Here is a 6,392-nt window from a genome sequence, read left to right as displayed (position 1 = left end):
GCCTTTCTGCCAGTGCTGTCATTATTGAACAATGCCCATCTGCCCAGGCCTGCCACAGTCCAGCGGCACAGTGCACAATCTCTCAGTGCAGTTAATCGGCATGTGTTATATTACGACATCTCCCTTCCTTTGATTTCAGAGCTCTTTCCTTTTTGTTAGATCTCAGCTTTAATTCTTGATATAATTTGAATGTTAGATTTTAAAACAAGTTTACAAATGAGGTGGTCACTGATTCTTTTTGCTATAGTGACTCCATTGGCCTTGATACATTTCAAAGATAGTGCAAGTGAAGTTGAGTGAAGTTACCCCCTCTTATTCAAGAGCCTGATGGTGAAGGGGTAGTAACAGTTCCTCAACCTGGTGGGTGGGTCCTGTGTCTCCTCTGCCTTCTTCCTGATGGCTGCAGTGAGAAGAGAGCATGGCCTGGGTAGTAGGGATCCTTGATGGATGCAGATTTCCTGCAGCAATGTTCCTGGTATTCTTGTAGAATCGCCCAGAGCCATGGGGAGAGGCCATTTGGCACATCAGCCCATACTAGCCCTGAGGAATCAGTAACCTGAGGACTGACAGGGATCTTAGACAGAGTCTGGGGCCAAGAGAGTGAAGACGGTGGCCTGAGATGTCCAGGGATGTTCCAGGAGTACCAGGTCCCACACCACCAGCTTCAGGAACGGCATTCCCTTTCAACAATCAACATCCCGAACCATCCTCACTACCTTCACGTACCTCAGCTCTGAATTGATTCCACAAGCTATGGTCTCACTTTCCAGGACTTGACAACTTTATACTTTATACTTTATTGTTGCCAACCAATTGATACTAGAGCGTACAATCATCACAGCGATATTTGATTCTGCGCTTCTCGCTCCCTGGATTACAAATCGATAGTAAATATTAAAAATTTAAATTATAAATCATAAATAGAAAATAGAAAAATTGAAAGTAAGGTATGGAAAAAAAACCGGGAGGCAGGTCTGGATATTTGGAGGGTACGGCCCAGATCCGGGTCAGGATCCGTTCAGCAGTCTTACAAATGAGGTGGTCACTGATTCTTTTTGCTATAGTGACTCCATTGGCCTTGATACATTTCAAAGATAGTGCAAGTGAAGTTGAGTGAAGTTACCCCCTCTTATTCAAGAGCCTGATGGTGAAGGGGTAGTAACAGTTCCTCAACCTGGTGGGTGGGTCCTGTGTCTCCTCTTCCTTCTTCCTGATGGCTGCAGTGAGAAGAGGGTGGGTCGTGTCCTTGATTATCCTGGCAGCACTGCTCCGACAGCGTGCGGTGTAAAGCCTCGCCTTCTCAATTTTATCCCTTAATTATATTTGCAGTTTGTCATCGTTGCACGTTGGTTGTCAGTTTTGTGTGTAATTTTTCATTGATTCTTTTGTGTTTCTTTGTTCTACTGTGAATGCCCGCAAGAAAATGGATGTCAGAGTCGTACACGGCGGCACCTCCGTTCTTTGATAATTTGACATTGAACTTTCAGACCGGATAAACCCGTTCAGCTCGGGGTGTAACGGTGCGTGGGCCGGACACGCCAACTCACTTCGGTTCAGCTGACAGTTTCACTGAAAGTGCGTCAGTCACCCAGAAACATTCCGGCTCGCTGTTGCTGCACACCACAGCCCCGTGACAGACCCGCACCTGACACCCGTCCCAGTCACAGGCACGTTCATCAGTGCGAAATATCCACGCATGTGGGAGGTATGCTGGAAATTCTTGGGGGTTTCACTGATGTCGTGTTTCGGTTCCGGCGGAGTTTCGGGGGGTGGGGGGAAGGTGATGGGCTACGATTCCTCCCCATGTGGCAGTGGGCACTCCTGCTGCAACTGTAGACAGCATGAAGACCAGCGCGATCTTTGCAGCTCCTTGTTTGTAACTTACAATAATTTGTGATGCCCTCTACTCTACCGCTGCCACTCATTTCACAACTTGAGTCAGTGACCATAAACCTGATTCAAAAACTTTGAGTTTTACAGGAAAGAGGTGCAGGCTTTGCAGAGGGTGTAGAAAAGGTCATCGAGATGTTGCCGGGATTAGACGGAATGAGTTAAAAGCAGAAACTGGCTGGACAAGCGCCGGTTGTTTTCTATGGAGGGGAGGAGGCTAAGGGTTAGAAGATTATGAGAGGCTAGTTCGGATAGATGGTCAGGATTTCACTCCGGGGGAATGTCCAATACTAGAGGCATTGGTTTAAGGTGAGGTGGAGAAAGTTTCAAGGAGGTGCGTGGGGCAAGGTTTTTACTGAGTGATGGATACCCGGAACGGGCTGCCAGCTGGATGCAGGTGCGATAGTGTGTAAGTGTATTTTGGACAAACGCGTGAACAGGCGGTGAAAGGAGGGATTCGGGCCACATGCAGATGGGGTCAGTTTCAACTGAGAATCACTTTCAGTGCAGACATAGTGGGCCTGTCTGTACTGTTCGGTGATGTAACAGGCACAGCTGGATCTCTGGATGAGGACCAAGAGGAGGGTGGGTTTGGTCCAATAGTCCCAGTCCACTGATACAGTCCCTCCAGCGTTTTGAGTGCGTTGCAAGCCTAATTCTCTCCCGTATTCACAAAGGAGACACACTGAAGTTGGAAGTTTCAGTCGGGACAGTAACATCTAGAGCACGTTAAATTTGCAGAAGAGAATGTATTAGAGCTCCCAGCAGGCTTAAAACAAGGATGGGGAATGGAAGGGTACACAGGAAATTGGGACTAGCTGGGTGGACACTGTGGTGGGCATGCACTGGTACCCATGCTGTATTACACTTGACTGTAACTCCCCAGGGCTGGTGAGATGTAATCCCAATTACTATGGAAGAACAGAGAGGAAGATGGCTGGTTGAAGACAAGGGGAAGACAGCCGAATGACCATAGACAGGGGCCTATCAGCCCACTGAGTCATAAAACCATCACAGACCTGAAACCTTTGACACCCCCTCACCTTCACCTCAACCCTTTGCACCTCCCACTCACCTTCACCCCAACCCTTTGCACCTCCCCCTCACCTTCACCCCAACCCTTTGTACCTCCCCCTCACCTTACCCCTAATCCTTTGTACCTCCCCCTCACCTTCACTGCAACCCTTTGTACCTCCCCCTCACCTTCACTGCAACCCTTTGTACCTCCCGCTCACCTTACCCCCAATCCTTTGTACCTCCCCCTCACCTTCACCCCAACCCTTTCTACCTCCCCCTCATCTTACCCCCAATCCTTTGTACCTCCCCCTGATCTTCACCCCAATCCTTTGTACCTCCCCCTCACCTTCACCCCAACCCTTTGTACCTCCCCCTCACCTTACCCCCTAACCCTTTGCCACTCCCCCTCACCTTCACCCCAACCCTTTGTACCTCCCCCTCATCTTACCCCCAATCCTTTGTACCTCCCCCTCATCTTCACCCCAATCCTTTGTACCTCCCCCTTATCTTACCCCCAATCCTTTGCACCTCCCCCTCACCTTCACCCCAACCCTTTGTACCTCCCCCTTATCTTACCCCCAATCCTTTGTACCTCCCCCTCATCTTCACCCCAATCCTTTGTACCTCCCCCTCACCTTACACCCAGCCCTTTGTACCCCCCTCACCTTCACCCCAACCCTTTGCACCTCCCCTTCACCTTCACTCCAACCCTTTGTACCTCCACCTCACCCTCACCCCAACCCTGTGTACCTCCCCCTCACCTTCACCCCAGCCCTTTGTACCTCCCCCTCACCTTACCCCTAATCCTTTGTACCTCCCCCTCACCTTCACTGCAACCCTTTGTACCTCCCCCTCACCTTACCCCCAATCCTTTATACCTCCCCCTCACCCCAACCCTTTGTACCTCCCCCTCACCTTACCCCCAATCCTTTGTACCTGCCCCTCACCTTCACCCCAACCCTTTGTACCTTCCCCTCATCTTACCCCCAATCCTTTGTACCTGCCCCTCACCTTCACCCCAACCCTTTGTACCTCCCCCTCACCTTCACCCCAGCCCTTTGTACCTCCCCATCACCTTATCCCTAATCCTTTGTACCTCCCCCTCACCTTCACCCCAACCCTTTGTACCTCCCCCTCATCTTCACCCCAACCCTTTGTACCTCCCCCTCACCTTCACCCACAACCCTTTGCACCTCCCCCTCACCTTCACCCCAACCTTTTGTACCTCCCCCTCACCTTACCCCTAATCCTTTGTACCTCCCCCTCACCTTCACCCCCAACCCTTTGTACCTCCCCTCACCTTCACCCCAACCCTTTGTACCTCCCCCTCACCTTACCCCCAGCCCGTTGTACCCCCCCACCTTCACCTCAAACCTTTGTACTTCCCCCTCACCTTAACCCTAACACCTTAAGCCTTGAATCAGTTTTTGCATGTCGACCTTATCTTTGCCTCTCATAAGTAATCTCTGTCATGCCATCTCAGCTTCCTTGACAGTATGGAAACCAGTTCCAGCCTATCTATTTTCTACTGCAATCCCTCTAGTTTATAAAGTGGAAAAAGCAGCAGCGATAAACAGGTAGTCATAGTCCAGTTAGTCTAACCAATTGTCCGGGATATTACAGGATGTTTGGAAAATTATTGATTAGAGATAGTAAGCATGGATTTAACAATGGGATATCTGGTCTAACTGATGTACTGTATTGATGAGGGCAGGCAGTTAAACTGATCAACCATTCTAGTTAGCTACCCCACCCAACCCTATTAGCTCGGTCAATATACTGCACTGTAAACACTTTTTATAACGCTGTTTACTTTGTAAATAGATTATGGTATTTATGCATGTTTTATTCCATATCTGTACGTTAACCTCTAACTTTAGTTTTATATAATTCTTTACTTTCATTAATTGTTGAACATTGTTGCTGCTAGTTGCGTGCCTTGGCAACACACCACTGCAAATTCCCAATACGTGTAAAGGTACGTGGTGAATAAAGATGATTCTTGATGTGGTTGCATGGAGTTCGTGGGGGACTGGGACTCTTACAAGGCTGGTCCAAAACGATCCGGGGGGAGGCGGCAAATGAGCTGAGTGAGAGGAGGTGGAGGGTGATGGGTGAGGCCTGGTTTTGTGACTGGGAGCACATGGCCAGCCGGGTACCACTAAGATCAGTGCTGGCAATTTTGCTATTTGTGTTTGTTTTTAACCCAGAGTGGTTGGCGGCAAGGGTGGTGGTGATAGGACAGGGGGACACGAGTGTGCAGAAAATGGTGGGACATAGTCCATGCACAGGCAAAAAGCATCAGTTTCAGTAATTGTTTGTCATGAAGGGCCTATTCCTGTGTTTGTTGTTCTTTATATGTTATGTATATTATGATTAGTAAGCTAGCAGATGGCACAATAACTGGCATTGTTATTAGTGAGAGCTTAAGCCTGCAGAAAATTGATCAGTTGGTGAGATGGGCAGAACATTGGCAAGTGGAATTTAACTCTGATCAGTGTGAGATGATGTACTTTGGGAAGACTCCTAAAAGCTGGATGTGCACCATCAAGGGCAGGGCCCCAAGGGGTATTGAGGGACTGAGGAACCATAGTGTAGAAGGGCAAAGGTCGCTGAAGTTGGCAGCACAGGTGGACAGGGTGGTGAGGAAGGATCAGGACTGGAGAAAAAAAGATGAGAGGAGAGGGAAAAGAGAAACACAAGATGATAGGTGAAACCGGGAAGGGGGGGTGAAGGAGTGAGTTAAGAGCTGGGAAGTTGATCAGTAAAAGATACAGGGCTGGAGAAGAGGGAATCTGATAGGAGAGGACAGAAGGCTATGGAAGAAAGAAAAGGGCTGAGAGGCGATGGGCAGGCAAGGATGTGACAGCAGGAAAGGGGATGGGGATTGGTGGGTGGGGGCATTACTGGAAGTTTGAGAAACCAATGTTCATGCCATCAGGTTGGAGGCTACCGAGACAGAATATAAGGTGCTAGAAACATAGAAACCCTACAACACAATACAGGCCCTTTGGCCCAGAATGCTGTGTTGAAGGTGTACTTACTTTAGAAATTACCTAGGATTATCCATAGCCCTCTATTTTTTCTAAGACCTATGTACCTGTCCAAGAGTCTCTTAAAAGACCCTATCGTATCTGCCTCCACCACCATTACCGGCAGCCCATTCCACGCACTCACCACTCTCTGTGCAAAAAACTTACCCCTGACATCTCCTCTGTACCTACTCCCAGCACCTTAAAACTCTGCCCTCTCGTGCTAGCCATTTCAGCCCTGGGAAAAGCCTCTGACTATCCACACGATCAATGCCTCTCATCATCTTGTACACCTCTATCAGGTCACCTCTCATCCTCCATCACTCCAAGGAGAAAAGGCCGAGTTCACTCAACCAAGGTGCTTCCCTCCAGCCTGGTGTGGCCTCATTGCAGCAGTAGAGGAGGCCATGGATGGACATGTCAGATTGGGATTTTCAGCATCTGCAGGTTTTT

This window comes from Mobula birostris, unplaced genomic scaffold, assembly GCF_030028105.1.
Source record: "Mobula birostris isolate sMobBir1 unplaced genomic scaffold, sMobBir1.hap1 scaffold_421, whole genome shotgun sequence".
NCBI classification, from domain to species: domain Eukaryota; kingdom Metazoa; phylum Chordata; class Chondrichthyes; order Myliobatiformes; family Myliobatidae; genus Mobula; species Mobula birostris.
Note: the sequence above shows the minus strand (reverse complement) of the source record.